Consider the following 17,104-nt stretch of genomic DNA (forward strand, 5'->3'; position numbering starts at 1 on the left):
CGCCGTTGTGTTTTTTGCATTCGACAACAGTTTGACAACAAATAAAAATCATTGTCTTTTTTCAAATAAAAAAAAATAAAATTAAATACACAATTTTTCAGTAATATAAATCATTTGAAATAAAAAATTCAAAAATAAAATTTAATACACAAATTTCCAACATTTGAAAATAATATTTACAACAATCTAAAGTTGAATCATTTAATTTGTTGGAATATTTTCCAACTCTTCCTGAATTGGAACTTCTTGCCCTCCATGGATTCCATATTCTCCGGCAGCCACCTCCTCTTCAAGATCCCCCCCTAGTGTGGCCGCATCATTTGAGGATTATACTTCCTTCTTTTGATGTGTTTCAGCAAATGCTTCATGCTTCTCCGGAAACCTTCGTTGGCAAATCCGAATCAATATTCTCGAATTTGTAAAATAGTTGCCGAATAATCAAAGGAAAGAGAGGAAAACAAATTTTACGAGCATTAGCATCATACAGTCTGCCCATAAAGATCTACCCACCCAATGACAACAATACTTAAATCAAAATGCGATTGTTACTTTACAGAAAATATTGCCAAGCAATATACATGTAACAAATCACTCATAAACAAAGCTAACCACATCATAAACACCGAGGAACTACATAAAAAATTAAAGTTATAAGGAACCTTCACTCTTACCTTTAGTTACAAGGGACTAATCGAAAAACACCCAAAAATCTGAGCTTATAAGTTCCGATGAGTACAATATATCCATTAGCTGTTAATGAACTGCATTCCCCTCAAAGAACAAAAATTACTATGTTCAAGACCTATTCAATACCAGATAAGAAAGATCCGTAGGTCAACAAAGATGGGGAAAAAAACTCATCCAGCAAGACTAAATCAACATTCCCAATAGCTAAGACAAGACATTCAAGTTTTCCTAATATTATGTTCCATATTCTAGACGCAGTGAAAAGTAGAAAGGAAATATATGAGATTAATTCTCCCAAGACATGTAAATTTAAATTTTATGCCGCATGTCCAATGACTCATCAACTCCTAAAATAAATAAAAAAAAAAAAGATAACATGGAACAGAGAAGGAAGTCCATCAACGTGGCCATAAATTTATGGGAAAAGACTGCTCCAAATGGATTAATCTTAAACCTAGAACAAATATTTATCATCTATCTTGACATTATCTCCCCCAACGGTTGTTCAAAAATATGTTCGTAGTTCAAAAACACAAACCAGAAATACCAAAACTTAGTATTAAAATTAGAGGTTAAGTTAAGTTTATTTTTGTCCATATACCTTCATAGATTTCACGACATGAGGTTGAAACAACGAGAACTGCTCGAAACTAGTAGACTTCTGCATCGAACTTGGCTGTCTCGCCAAAAGCTTCAATATCCGACCATCTAGCACAAATAACATAATTAAGACGATTAATTTTAAACCATACGCACATATGTAACAAATTATAGTGAATCTCAAAAGAACTTCTCTCAACTTGCATTTGGAACATATTATCTGAATTTGAAACAAGAACATTGAATTCCTAATTTTAAATGAAGAAAGAATTAAATGGCTTCATATATACTAACCATCATATGATGAAAAAGAAACCAATTTCAAAGAATACTAGCATGATATTTCTCTTAAGCAAAACGAGAGCTATACACGGTAAACAATTAATTAATGGAAATTAAAGTTGTGACGATGAGTTTGAAAAGGATGATTTGTTCTTCCTGGCGGGGATACTGACCATTCAGATTTGCTGCATCCACTTGATTCTCTGCCCTCATTTTCTGCATTTTTGCACATCGGTATAGCTCCAAATATATATATATATCTATTTTTTAAAAAACAATAATAAATATAATGGTCTTACTGTATGTTTGTCAGCAATCATGGTGAGAATTCCAGTCCCATCTATATATATACATGTATGGTTGAAAATTTTCGAAGAGACAACAAATTTCAAAGTTAGAGATTGAACTTTGTAGAAAAATTGCATACTGTATTCTCTATATACACCTATGGTAACTTAGACTATTCAAAGTTTCTTTTGACAAATATATTCATGTGCCTCTTATCTACCATGCCAAATGCAACAACATAGATGCACATTTTTATATAGATTGGTTAGCCTCCTTTAAAATGATATGCTTTATTGTTATTTTAAAAAATGCATCAGAAGCACAAAATCAATCGAGAAGTAGAATTTGCACAAATATTTAACGATGGAGGCACAAACAGAACCATGATTTAAAATGCCTCAATTTACACAAATATTTAACGATGCAGTGATATATAATCCAAAAATACTCTAAATCCAAAAATAGCGAGGACTTTGACGAGGCAATAATTGCCTCCGTTTTGGGCTTGGAACATGGAGCAAAACAGCTAATGAAACCAAAATTTGATGATGCCAGTGTAGTACTTCAGAAAAATGTGGACAAGAGGCTGAAATTTTTTCAAGAAATCACACCATATTTAAGTCCAAGGGTCTGAATACAGAGCACTCAGTGTTTTGACCTTATTACTTGATTAATTATCTAATTTTATGTTAGGTATGTTGGAGATGTAACTTGTTCTCCTCAACTCTTACTCCTGCAGTCAAAAATAATTTTAATTTTAGCCTGCTTGGCTTTGTGGAAATAAAACAAGATATCACATCTTCAATCTCCAGCAAATTTTTTTTTTGTTTTAATGTGAAGATTTGATTCTAGTTGTAAAATTGAGTGCAACGTGAAAAAATCTGACTTTTTTTTAACGCACTCCAGTAGTAAAAAATTAAATATATCCACAATGAGTTTGACATGAATCTGAGGGTAGAAAAATATGTTGGCTCTTATCCAACGAACACAATATGGTCAAATAACAAATATGAAGATTATACTGAAACAAAAAGCATTCAAGATATATTACAGCTATTTACAGATTCAGGCAAGATAAGAGGGCTAATTACTAGGCTAATAATAATATGAATACGGCAAATTCATTAGCAGAAAACAGAAAATTGAGAGAAAGTTCAGATCCGAAACCAAGAATCGACGAGAAACCCATAATATAAACACAAACTCCAGTGTAATGAAAGAAAAAGAGGAACGTACCACTTTGGATCTAGCTTGGCTCGAGAAAAGGGAATTCCTTGCAGATTCAAAGGTAGAATTTCCGCAGTTCCAATTCAGGCCATATTTGAAATATTTTATGGCTGTACTACAAGCCAAGGTGGTTGTCGGCCCTTCTCCGGCGAAGTACGATGGATGCAATGCTGACAGCACAAAATCTGGAGGAAATGGGTTGGGGATAGTTTTTGGACGGGATGTGATTTGGGGTTTCTCCATTGATCGATCTCAAAAAAAAAATCAGGTTAGTTTGTGGCTCGATTCTGACAGTAGAGATTTGGGAGGAGACGGCAGAGAAGAATGAAGGAGGAAGAGAGGAGAAAGACTAGGGCTCGGGCTTAATTCTCTACTAGACAACAATTGGTTTGTTATAAACATTATATATGAAAAAATTAAAATTAAAATTAAAATAATCTAAAAAAGGCACATAGACAACGGTCTAAAAAAACCGTTGTCGTATGCCCAAAATAAATGCTCATAGACAACGATTTTAAAATATTGTTGTCTTATACCCCCAAAAAACAACGGTTTTTAATAAACTGTTTTCTTTTTTATTGAGAAAATGCCCAAAGACAACGGTTTTGGCATAAAACCGTTGTCAATTGAGTGTTGTTGATTAGTATTTTTCTTGTAATGTGTGTCCCACACTTCAAGAGGAGTCGGTCAAACATGTGAATGCTACTGGTGGATTTCCTGGACCTCCACAACGGAAGTATGATCCATACTCCAAACACATACAATCCTGGTTGAAAGGACCATCCAAATCTGAGATACGGAAACCCACAGGCGAATCAACCTGGGTCTCAGGCACAACCGCACCATCAAGCTTATAGGCCATCATATCCTCCATAGCCACAGCTTCCTCAAGTTCAAACGCCTGGTGAGTTTCTTGAAAACATTGTTAAGGATCTTGCTACTAATACTGTAACTTTTCAATAGGAAACTCGAGCAAGTATCCATCAATTAGGAGAGGCGGAAAATGGAAAGAAAATGAGCTAAACACACAAGTTATTTCCAACACTTTTTGAGGTTTTTTATGTCCTTTTATAGCTTTATTCAATGAGTAGTTAATTTTTGACTATTTATTTATTCTAGATAAAACTAAATGCTAATATTTAATTCATATGTTGGTTAAAGACAGTAATCCCGCAGTTATATGTGTATTTAAGGGAGCTTTTATGTGTTATTGTTAACCTTAGGGATTATTTCAACCTACCTATATAGACATTGTAGTAACCCGCATTTCTAATTAGTGATTAATGAGTAATTAATCACGTGATCATGTTTAGATTAAGTAAAACATGATTAAGTGAGTTCCTGTTGGGATAACAGACTTCAGAAATGGATTCAAAGCACTCGAATTAGTTGAATTGGTTCAGCAGGATCGGAAGCTCCGAAGTAGACTTTGGAGGATCCGAAGTGGATCGGAAGCTCCGTGCCAGGATCGGAGGCTCCGATCGAGATCGGAAGCTCTGTCGGCGAGATCGGAAGCTCCGATCTGGATCAGAGCACACGTCATCGCATACGTCAGCAAGGTGACATCATGGCTGACGTAATATTGAGCGATCGAAAGCTCCGAAGGTGTGATCGGACGTTCCGATCGTGATCGGACGTTCCAAACCGGGATCGGAGGTTTCGAACGCTGTCTATAAATAGAGGGTCCGAGAATTCATTTTCTCGCACTAATTTCCTCTCTTCTCTCTCGATTCCTAAGCCTTCTAACTCAGATCTAGGGAGATCTAGGCGTCCTACGGGGAATCCGGAAGTGGCTTAGTGATCTAGACGTCGTCGTGGAGCTATGGCCTAGTTTTGAGGCTATCGACAGCAAAGGTCTATCGACGGACGCAGGTATAGCTTTGGCATCCTAAAAATATTTAGGAGTATACAATAGCTTAATTAAGGATTTTAGAGCTTAATTGTTAATGCATGGATATTTGCATTGTAGTAGCAGTAGACTGGACTTGTAGGCTTGAAGTCTAGGTCAGTGGAGCTAGGTTTGACCAGCAGTGTTAGAGGTACGTAAGTACTGACCGAGATAGTCGGCATGATATATTTTCATGTATGTTGCATGAGTATGTGCTATATGCTTTATCATGTTTTAGCATATTTTACCGTCTTAGCACATACATGATTTTACGTGTGACTGCATCCGGAGAGATGTGAGTCATTGACAGTCTCCATAGGGAACAATGATCTCATTTTCGATTCGAGTCGGGTATGACAGTTTCCACATGAGGCTTGTATCCTGTTTTGGATTCGGGTCAGGATGGGGTTGGCTCAGCCCTGATATGGAGTATACGAGTACCCCGCGGAGTAGCTTTCTAGCCGGTACTGTATATTCTCGGCGCCATGAGCAAGTGTTTTTAATTGAGTTTTAAATCATCTGTGTGCGCATATTTGTATTTATATCATTGCTTCGTATTGAGCGTTCTTGCTCATGCCCCTGTGTTTGGGTATTCGTTGTGTACCTTGTGGCGGGGCAGGTTTGAGGCTGGACGGTCCAGGCAGCTCTCAACAGGATTGAGCTTTGGAGAGTGCGAGGTTGTAGAGGGTAGGGATTTATTTACCCTGAACCTTCGATTTGGTTGTATAACAGTACTTATACACTTGTGATATCGTCGGTTGTATTCTGCCGATTGGATTTGTTGTATTTTAATTATCCGCACTTTACGCTTTAAGCTTTTATTGCGTGCGCTTTTACTCTAACTCTGATTAGGTAGTGGATCCGGGTTGGGTCACTATATTTTTGGTATCAGAGCGGACGCATTGCACTGGGAATATTGTAAAGCGGATTTAGTGATTATATGTTCTTGTGTAATAGATGGCGGATTACGACGAGAGCCACGGTATCGTAGATGGCGGTCGTTGGGGCGATCCGGATGATCGTAGATGTCGGGGACAGCCCGAGGAGCGCAGGCGAGTGAGCATGCGTAGATTCAAGGAGGTTAGCCCGAAGCCTTTGACGGGTGGTGAGACAGCTGAAGAGGTGGAGGATTGGCTTGAGAGGATGGAGCAGTGCTTCCAGGAGTTCCGTTGCACGGCTGAGGATAGGATGGAGATTCTTGCCTTTATGCTTGAGGGCAGAGCGAGGAAGTGGTGGAGATCTACTTCCGTACCGTTCATAGCAGCTTGAGGTGCAGCTACTTGGGTTGAGTTTCGTACTGCTTATCAGAGACTATATTTTCCTCTAGCTTTTCGTCAGGCGAAAGCCAGTGAGTTGTTGAGTTTGCGACAGGGGACGATGACGATCGAGGAGTACCAGCAGAAGTTCTTTGATCTGCTACCTTTTTGTCCTCATGCTGCTGATAGTTCTATGGCGAAGTTTGATCATTTCCTTCAGGGTTTGAATCCTGATATTCATCGGATGGATGATGTGGGCGGCGATGGGACTTACGAGGATTTGGTGGACCGTTGTCGCCAGGCCGAGGACAGTATTCGGAAGAACAGGGAGCTTTACTCTTCCTCTTCCAGGCCAGCGAGTGCTAGTGCTTTGGGCCCTAGGGGGCAGTCCTTCAAGAAGCCAGGAGGTACTTCTTCTTCTTCCTCTGGATCTGGTGGAGTGCATAACTTTGGTGGTCAAAGTCCGAACCATTGTCGTCAGTGCCGATGCAGACATCCGCCAGGGCAGTGTGGTCGATCGACCACTGCATGTTTCCAGTGTGGCCAGGAGGGTCACATGAAGAGAGATTGTCCTATGCTGATTGGGGCAGTGAGTGGTTCCGGAGGTTCTTAGGCATCTGTTTAGCCACCTCAGTACCAGCAGCCACCTTTTCAGCAGCAGTATTTGCAGCAGCGCCAGCAGCCGCAGCAGTCTCAAAGACAGCCTACTCAAACTCCTTCTCGGGGTCATTCTTTGAGGCCACGTGCCCAGGGTCAGGTCTTTGCGCTTAACCAGGAGCAGGCAGAGGCTGACAGTGATTGGATGATTGCAGGTATCTGTAGTTTATGTGGTTTTCCTGCATATGTTTTAATTGATACCGGGGCATCGCATTCTTTTGTCTCAGCACGTTTTGCTAAGAAATATAGATTGCCATTTATTCCTTTAGACGTGTTGCTAGTAGTTTCTACTCCCATGGGGAGCGAGGTTTTAGCCAAGCGTCTAGTTGTGGGTTGTGTTTTGGATTTCGAGGGACATCAGCTTAGTGCTAATCTGATGATTCTAGCGATGGAGGATTTTGATTGCATCATTGGGATAGATCTATTGACTACCTACCGAGCGATAGTGGATTGCTATCAGAGGTTGGTTCAGTTTCGTCCAAAGGATGATGAGTCATGGTATTTCTATGGTGAGGGAGCACGACCCCCGATGCCAGTGGTTTCAGATCTGAAGGCCCAGCGTGCTTTAGAGTCTGGCGGGGAAGGCTACCTTATCTACGCCATTGACGCATCCTTAGGAGAGCCAGATATCCGAGAGATACCAGTGGTTCGTGACTTTCCAGATGTATTTCCAGAGGAGATTCCAGGTTTGCCACCAGTAAGGGAGATTGAGTTTGGCATTGAGTTAGTGCCAGGGATTGCACCGATTTCCAGAACTCCTTACCGATTGGCACCGTCAGAAATGAAAGAGCTGCAGAAGCAATTGCAAGATCTTCTTGATAATGGTTATATTCGACCTAGTGTTTCGCCATGGGGAGCCCCAGTACTGTTTGTCAAGAAGAAGGATGGGTCGATGCGGTTGTGTATTGACTACCGTCAGTTGAATCAGGTGACAGTGAAGAATAAGTATCCTCTTCCGCGGATAGATGATCTCTTTGATTAGTTGCAGGGTACTTCTGTCTATTCGAAGATTGATCTTCGGTTTGGGTATCATCAGTTGCGAGTTTGATAGGAGGATGTTCCTAAGACAGCATTTCGTATGCTGTATGGACACTATGAGTTTCTAGTGATGCCGTTTGGTTTGAAGAATGCTACAGCTATTTTTATGGATCTGATGAACAGAGTTTTCTGCGAATTTCTGGATAAGTTCGTGGTGGTGTTACTCGAGGACATTTTGGTGTATTCTCGCAGCATGAATGAGCATGCCTACCATCTCTATACTGCACTGCAGGTCTTGAGGGAGAGACAGTTGTACGCGAAGCTGAGTAAGTGTGACTTCTGGATTGACCGAGTTGTGTTCCTTGGTCATGTCATTTCTCAGGAGGGCGTATCTGTTGATCCTAACAAGACAGAGGCTATTTTGAATTGGTCACGCCCGACTACAGCTTCTGAGATTCGTAGTTTCCTTGGTTTAGCAGGATACTATCGTCGTTTTGTGGAGAATTTCTCTCAGATAGCTAAGCCTTTGACTCAGTTGATGAAGAAAGACGTTTCTTTCGTTTGGTCTGATGCTTGTGAAGACAGTTTTTGTGAGTTGAGACGTCGTCTGACGACAGCTCTAGTTCTTGCTTTACCGTCTGGATCAGGTGGTTTTGTAGTCTTCACTGATGCTTTTCTCCAGGGTTTAGGGTGTGTGTTGACTCAGAATGGCCACGTGATTGCTTATGCCTCCAGACAGCTGAAGACTCACGAGGAGAACTATCCCGTACATGATTTAGAGCTTGCAGCCATTGTCTTTGCTCTTATGATATGGCGTCACTATTTGTACGGAGAACGATTTGAGATCTTCACCGATCATAAGAGTTTGAAGTATCTGTTCACTCAGGCTGAGTTGAACATGCGGCAACGTCGTTGGATGGATCTGTTGAAAGATTATGATTGTGAGATCAAGTACCATCCAGGTTCTTCAAATCCTGTTGTTGATGCGCTTAGTCTCAAAGTCTATGTGAGTTCCCTTCGTACCAATTCGGTACGGAAGGCAGTGGAAGAGTGTTGTTCTTTAGGATTCACATTACGTCATAAGAAACAACAGCAAGGGATTCGTGTTTCTTCTGTGCTTGCAGAGCCAGCATTATATCGACGAATCCGGGAAGCTCAGAATTCTGATCTGATGATGCAGAAGTTAACCCGTTTGGCGGAAGGTGATAATACTTCTGGTTTCCATTTGCAGGGAGATGGTCTGTTGTGGCTTTCTGGTCGAGTTGTGGTACCCGAGGATTCTACTTTGAGGGATGAGATCTTATCGCAAGCTCACCGCAGTCGATTATCTGTACATCCAGGCAGCATGAAGATGTGTAAGGATCTTCGCACTCGATTTTGGTGGAAAGGGATGAAGCGCAATGTTTATCAGTTCATATCTCGATGCCTTGTGTGTCAGCAGGTCAAGGCAGAGTTTAGACGACTCGGAGGGTTACTTCACTGCTTAGAGATTCCTAAATGGAAGTGGGAACATGTGACGATGGACTTTGTCACCCACTTGCCTATGTCTTCCAGGAATTGTGATGCTATTTGGGTTGTCGTGGATCGGTTGTCGAAGTCAGCGCATTTTCTTCCCTATAACCGCGATTACACCTTTGATAGGATGGCGCAATTGTATGTGCGGGAGATTGTGCGATTACATGGGATTCCGTTGAGCATTGTCAGCGATAGAGATCCGAGATTCACCTCGAGGTTTTGGGGTAGTTTCCAGCGAGCCCTTGGTACTACTTTAAGCTTGAGTACGGCTTATCATCCAGAGACAAACGGATAGTCGGAGCGTACTATTCGCACTTTAGAGGAAATGCTTTGCGCGGCGGTGATGGATTTTGGTCCAGCGTGGCATGATCATTTACCCTTGGTGGAGTTCGCCTACAACAATAGTTACCATCGCAGCATTGGCATGACACCATTTGAGGCTCTTTATGGACGCCATTGTCGTACACCTTTTGTAACGCCCCGTTTTTATCTTAAATGAGTTTATTTGAGTTAATCAGAGATTACAGAGTTCTCGAGCCGGTTTGATTTTGATCAGGGTCCTTTTTGCAAATTTTGGAAATTTCAGGGACTAAAACGCAAATATTGATTTTTATATATTATCTACACTTGGATTTGATTGGGAAGTCTTCTCCTTCTTCCTCATTGCATGCCTCCTCCATTAGAGCCGCCCCCTTCTCATTCCAAGCTTTGGGATTTCAGTCCGAGCTCGATCCGTCCGTTGGAAATTATTTCTGAAGGCAGATTAGCGATCACTGCTGCGAGAGCTTCGTTCTGTCGTAAGTTTTTCTACGATCAAATACATCTAGTTTTTGGATGTTGTTAGAATCGTTCTAGATTCGAGTATGTTGTTCTTTTCAGAGTTTTGATCGTTTATTATCTGTCGGTTTTGAATTAGAGCGACGTCCGGATTTGTTATGATTTTTGGAAGCCATTTTCGAAAATGTGGTTTTGAGATTTGTTGGAATTGCCTTGATATGGGTGTATTGGCTTTGATATGAGTTGTTATCGCTATTGAACTGCTGTCTGCATTGTCGGTTTGTTCAGTTATAGCCGTTATGCCGCCGGTTTGAGTTTTAGAGATTTGAACCGTTTTTGGGTTGTTGGACTTTTGCTTAAGTTGAACGTTGTTGTTGATCACTTTTTGTCTCCGTACAGATTCGTTTGGAGTTTGTGAAGCCAGTGTTAATCAGCCTTTTGATCGTCAAGAGATTGGACGAAGAACGGTAAAGAGATTCGCCTTGAACCGTTGTTGTTGTTTAGATTGTATAGCTTTTGATACAATCTTTTGTTGTAGCTTAGCCAGAGTTGGAGCTACTGCATTGAAAGGTAAAAGCAGTTATCGTAGCGGGATAGCATACTCGGGACTGTTGGTTCTCGAGTTTCCCTTTTTAAATCACATATTGCATCGATACTTGTTCTAGCATGTGGAACTTGTATTTGGTTGATTGATTGAGTTTTGTTATGTGGCTTATGTTTATGTTTCTGTTATGCATTCATCTTGAGCCTACTTTGATTTCAGCGGGCAGAACCGCCCTTTTTGTTTGACGTTTGGGAACTATGATTGAGTGGCCTAGGTTGTAGTATTTCGCCTAGTGCTAGCATACTCATTATGGTTGCTCAAAGTCTAGAGGAGTGGGATACGTGGCACCACCTCGATTGGGAGAGTCGGTGAGTCGTTACGTGATCTCATCCTCGGGATCCCAAAAGCAGAGCAGTACTCCGTTGTTTATCAGAATTGATATCCTGGTTTTAAAGACATGCATATCATTAGCTTCGACTTGAATATGTTGTTTGATAGCATGTTTTATATTCATTACTTGTTATGTTATTTTTACTGGGAATGTCATTCTCTCCGGTTTATCCGGCTGTTGCTTTGTTTTGTATGTGTACTTGGCAACAGGTGGGGCAGGACCAAGTCAGCGAAGGCCTGGTTAGCAACAAGAGGGAGAGCTAGTAGTGAGACTCGGTTTACAAGTTGTGTCAGCATGTCTAACTAGTTGTATTTGAACATGTTTAGATATCGAACTTCGTTATGTTATTGTATTGTTTATGCAAGCTGTGTTGAAAGTTTGTCGTTACAAATCCAATACTTTTGAGCGGTTGTGTAACCCTAGAATTTCATGTATTAGTTGGAAAAATTGTGATTGTAATGCATGATAAAATGTTGTTGGTTTTGGACTCAAGTTCTAGCATGATTTCTGCTGTTTTTGCTCTGTTTCTGTCACCGCTCGATCCGCAAGATCTTGCGGATCGAGCGAGGGCAAGCTGTTCTGTCCTCTGTTTCAAATTTATGATGGCTCGCTCGATCTGCAAGATATTGCGGATCGAGCGAGGGCTGAGTTTTTTGGGCAGTAACTTTGGCAAAGTTGCTCGCTCGATCCGCAAGATCATGCGGATCGAGCGAGGCACTGTTTCAAAAAAAAAATCTTATTGCTTTTAACCTTTGGTTATTTTATGCCTTATTGTTGTTTAATCCCGAGATTAGTTGTTTGGAATCGAGGTCTCACATTAAGTGGTATCAAAGCGTTAAGATTCTTGGTCAAACTAGAGTGAGCGGGTAGATCAAATCTGCGTGTATTGGCTCCTCGCATGTGTTTGAATTATTTTAATTGTGTACTTAATTCCATGCAAGCATGCTTTATTATTGAGAATTATTGAATTACATGGTTATGTGATTTAATTTATAAAGCATGATCTACTTGAGATATAACTGTTTCTGTTATCGACTGGTATCCGGTATTCCAAGCGGTTGTAAGGGCACTGATTGTAGCGATTGAGATATCTCGTGTCCTAACCTTTGATTATCAGATGGGTACTCATCGAGTGATAAACAGAAACACACCGCCAGTTATCCATGCAACTGAGCAAGCTAGCATTGAAGTTGATCAGTTGGATTCTTCAGCAACGCCTATGGAAACCTTGCTGAAGAGGTTTCAGTCTTTCAATCCGCCGTTTTTGTTAGGTTCAAAAAATCCAGTTGACTGTGAAAGTTGGTTGGATGATATTGATCAGCTGTTTGATTCCATTGATTACACAGATGACCGCAGAATCAGGTTAATCATTCATCAGCTACGTGGGGTTGCTAAGAGCTGGTGGATCATGACAAAGAAAGCAATAGAGAATAGAGGTACGGAAGTTACTTGGACTCTTTTTAAATCTGAATTCTATAAGCGGTTTTTCCCTATTTCATACCGTAAGGACAAGGGAGCAGAATTTGCCAATTTGAGACAAGGGAATCTGAACATCGAAGAGTACGTTGCCAAGTTTGATAGTCTCTTGCGTTTTGCACCACTAATTGCCGGAGATGAAGAAGCTAAGGCCGACCACTTCATAAATGGCTTGAATCCTGACATCTTCACTTTGGTGAACACTGCTAGGCCAGAAAACTTTGCGGACGCCATGAATCACGCAAAGGGAGCAGAAGCAGGCTTGTGGAGGCAAAGAGGTAATCAGGTAGCACCTCAGCAGTAGAGGCAGTATCAGAACCAACCATCTCAGTATCAGAATCAGCCACCGCAGCATCAGAACCAGCAGCAAAGGTATGAAGGTCGAAACAGTGGGGGGAAACAGAAAGGATCAGTACAAGGCAAGAGGTAAACAGTTCAAAAGGCAGGGGAACAGTTCGTCCAGTTCCAGTGGTTCGAAGCAATTTGGTTCAGGACCGAGTTCTGGGTCATCATCCTTGTACTGCAGCAAGTGTGGAGGAAGACACTCACCGGATCAGTGTGTGGGAGTCTTTGGTAATTGTAACACCTGTCAGCAACCGGGACACTTCTCTAAAGTGTGCCCACAGCGTAACAGAGATAGAGCTTAGAGTGGGAGTTCGTCTAGACCTGCAGCTCAGCCTGAGAGGCAGTCTTCTGCAGTGCACTCTTTCCAGCCTCAGCAGCAGAACAGACAGGGAGGTAACTCTAGTGCAAATCAGCCTCCGAGACCGCAGGCACGAGTCTTTGCATTGACAGAGGATCAGGCTCAGGCAGCACCTGACGATGTTATAGCAGGTAACTGTTCGATTTTCGGTTATTCTGCTCATGTCATGATAGATACAGGTGCTTCCCATTCCTTTATCTCTGAGAAATTTGTGTTATTGCATGCTTTGCCTACTGATTTGTTGCCTACAGTAGTAGCTGTTACTTCACCTTTGGGTGGAGGAATTGTTTCTGTCAGATTAGTCAGGAACTGTGAACTATTTTTTGAAGGAAATTTGTTAGAATTCGACTGTATTGTACTTGGACTGTCAGATTTTGATTGTATTGTCGGTATAGATGCTTTAACCAAGTACAGGGCAACAGTCGATTGTTTTCTGAAGGTTTTCAGGTTCAGACTTGAAATGGCAGACGAGTGGAAATTCTTTGGTAAGGGTTCTCGATCTAGAATTCCTTTGATTTCAGAGTTATCTATGACTCGTTTGCTACAGAAAGGTGCAGAAGGATTTTTGGTGTATGCAGTTGATGTACTGAAATCTATCCCAGCTTTGGTAGATTTACCGGTGGTTAGAGAATTTGCGGATGTATTCCCGGAAGATGTTCTTGGTTTGCCACCTATTCGAGAAATCGAATTTAGCATTGACTTAGTGCCAGGTACTCAACCTATTTCTAAAGCTCCTTATCGTATGACACTTATTGATTTGAGAGAGTTGAAGGAGCAGCTTGAGGATTTGATTGCCAAGGGATACATCAGACCTAGTGTATCGCCTTGGGGTGCTCCTGTGCTTTTTGTTCGGAAGAAGGATGGTTCTATGCGGCTCTGTATCGACTACCGCCAATTGAATCAGGCTACAGTTAAGAACAGGTATCCTTTACCCCGAATAGATGACCTTTTTGATCAACTGCAGGGTTCTTCTGTCTACTCAAAGATTGATCTGAGGTCAGGTTATCACCAGTTGAGAGTGCGAGAGGAAGATGTGCCTAAGACCACATTCAGGACGAGGTATGGTCATTTCGAGTTTATAGTCATGTCATTCGGTTTGACCAACGCTCCAGCGGTTTTTATGGGTTTGATGAACCGTATCTTACAGCGCTATCCAGATGAGTTTGTCATTATCTTCATCGATGATATTCTTATCTATTCGAAGAACCGTACTGACCATGCAGAGCACTTGAGGACCGTACTGCAGATTTTGCGAGTTGAGCAGTTGTTTGCCAAGCTGTCTAAGTGTGAATTTTGGTTAGATTGAGTTGTCTTTCTCGGTCATATTATTTCTGAAGATGGGATTTCTGTCGATCCCAGCAAGATTGAAGCGGTTATGAATTGGCCTAGACCTACATCAGTACCTGAGATCCGAAGCTTCATGGGTTTAGCTGGTTATTACCGTCGTTTCATCGAGGGTTTCTCGTCTATTGCCAAGCCAATTACCCAGTTAACTCAGAAGAATGCGCCTTTTGTTTGGACTCCAGATTGTGAGGCTAGCTTTGTTGATCTGAAGAGGAGACTGACCAGTGCTCCAATTCTTTCTATTCCGAAGGGTACTGGAGGTTTCACAGTCTATTGTGATGCTTCTAACCGAGGCTTGGGTTGTGTTCTTCTGCAGCATAAGCATGTGATAGCTTATGCATCAAGACAGCTGAAACCGCACGAGACCCGTTATCTGGTTCACGATCTTGAACTAGCTGCGATCGTCTTTGCACTGAAGATCTGGCGTCACTATCTTTATGGTGAGTCTTTCGAGATCTTTTCTGACCATAAGAGCCTCAAGTACTTATTTTCGCAGGCAGAGCTGAATATGAGACAGTGAAGATGGTTAGATCTGTTGAAAGATTTTGACTGCGAAATCAAGTATTATCCCGGGAAGTCGAATGCAGTTGCAGATGCCTTGAGCCGAAAGATTTGTTCTTTATCTCTTTCTACTATTGGTGTTTCTCAGTTGATCGATGATTGTTGCACTTCTGGTTTAGAGTTTGAAACAGATAGGGAGACTATCAGAGTGTTTGCTATTCAAGCCAAACCGGAGTTGTTTGTTGCAATCAGAGAAGCACAGAAGTCTGAGCCGAGCATTCAGGTTTCAGTAGAAAAAGTCAGATCTGGGCATCAATCTGAATTCCAGGTTAGAGATGACGTCTTGTTTGTGAATAACCGTCTTGTTGTGCCAGATATTGCGAAGTTGAGACAGTGTAGTCTCCGAGAGGCTCATTGCAGTCGGTTCAGTATTCATCCTGGAGGTCATAAGATGTACAACAATCTGAATAGTCAGTTCTGGTGGAAGAGAATGAAGAGCGACGTAGGGAAGTTTGTATCTCGGTGTTTGAACTGCCAGCAAGTAAAAGCAGAGCGGAAGCGACCAGGAGTTCTTTTGCACAACCTATCTGTTCCTGAATGGAAATGGGATCACATTTCTATGGATTTCGTCACGAATCTACCACGATCCGTTCGAGGATGCGATGCTATTTGGGTAGTGATCGGCCGATTGACGAAGTCTGCTTGTTTTATTCCGTACAGGATGACGTATCGTCATGATCAGATGGCTGAGTTGTATGTTAGCAATGTTGTGAGATTGCATGGTGTGCCGAAGTCGATCGTTTCAGACAGAGATCCTAGATTCACTTCGCACTTCTGGCATAGTCTTCAGGAGGCACTTGGTACTCGATTGCATCTGAGTACAGCTTATCATCCTCAGACAGATGGACAGTCAGAGCGCACTATCCAGACGTTAGAGGATATGCTGCGAGCGGTGGTGCTAGACTTTGGCACTAGTTGGCAGGATTCTTTGCCTCTTGTCGAGTTTTCTTACAACAACAGCTTCCAAGCGAGTATCAGTATGGCGCCTTTTGAGGCTTTGTACGGCAAGAAGTGCCGATCTCCGCTGTTTTGGGATGATTTGTCCGAGTCACCAGATTTGGGGCCGAAAATGCTTCGAGATATGGCAGAGCAGGTTAAGATCATTCAGACCAGAATGAAGTCAGCTCAAGATAGACAGGCAAAGTATGCGAATGTCAGACGTAGAACTCTGAGTTTCGAGCAGGGAGACCGTGTTTTTCTTAAGATTTCTCCGTTCAGAGGCACTGTCAGATTCGGTAAGAGAGGAAAGTTATCTCCGAGATTCATCGGTCCGTACGAGATTCTCGAGAAGATAGGCGATCTTGCCTACAGACTTGCACTTCCTCCGTCTTTATCTGGTATTCACGATGTTTTTCACGTCTCTATGCTGCGAAAGTATCATCCAGATGCTTCTCATATCCTTCAGCCTGACGAAGCCGAGTTAGACGAGACTCTGAGCTACTTCGAGCGACCGATTCAGATCCTTGATCGGAAGGAGAAGCAACTCAGAACCAAGTTGATTCCGTTAGTGAAAGTGCAGTGGAGCCGTCATGGAGTCAAGGAAGCGACTTGGGAGACAGAGTCTGACATGAGACAGTGTTTTCCAGAGTTATTCGGATGACGTGAGTTCTTCTTACTGTCTTTAGTTCTTTATTCTATCTTATGAGTTGTGGTTCTCGTTGATTTTGAGGACGAAATCTTTTCTTAGTGGGGGAGAATAGTAACGCCCCGTTTTTATCTTAAATGAGTTTATTTGAGTTAATCAGAGATTACAGAGTTCTCGAGCCGGTTTGATTTTGATCAGGGTCCTTTTTGCAAATTTTGGAAATTTCAGGGACTAAAACGCAAATATTGATTTTTATATATTATCTACACTTGGATTTGATTGGGGAAGTCTTCTTCTTCTTCCTCATTGCACGCCTCCTCCATTAGAGTCGCCCCCTTCTCATTC

At 41.8% G+C, this 17,104-nt stretch overlaps 1 long non-coding RNA gene across 5 annotated transcripts; it reads right to left on the reverse strand.

Annotated features, from left to right (window-relative positions):
* Positions 1–259: 259 nt before the first annotated feature.
* LOC140866993 (uncharacterized) lies at positions 260–3,428 on the reverse strand. 5 transcript variants are annotated; one of them, XR_012145014.1, is made up of 5 exons: positions 3,094–3,428; positions 1,869–2,590; positions 1,743–1,785; positions 1,289–1,395; positions 260–382 (listed from the first exon to the last, which is right to left on the reverse strand). It is a non-coding gene; the product is annotated as an uncharacterized lncRNA (long non-coding RNA). The 5 variants fall into 5 exon arrangements; XR_012145013.1 differs by lacking the exon at positions 260–382 and adding an exon at positions 525–802; XR_012145010.1 differs by lacking the exon at positions 260–382 and having other exon boundaries at positions 525–1,395.
* Positions 3,429–17,104: the final 13,676 nt, after the last annotated feature.

The sequence above is a fragment of the Henckelia pumila genome, chromosome 4, assembly GCF_033568475.1.
Source record: "Henckelia pumila isolate YLH828 chromosome 4, ASM3356847v2, whole genome shotgun sequence".
In the NCBI taxonomy this organism is placed as follows: Eukaryota; Viridiplantae; Streptophyta; class Magnoliopsida; order Lamiales; family Gesneriaceae; genus Henckelia; species Henckelia pumila.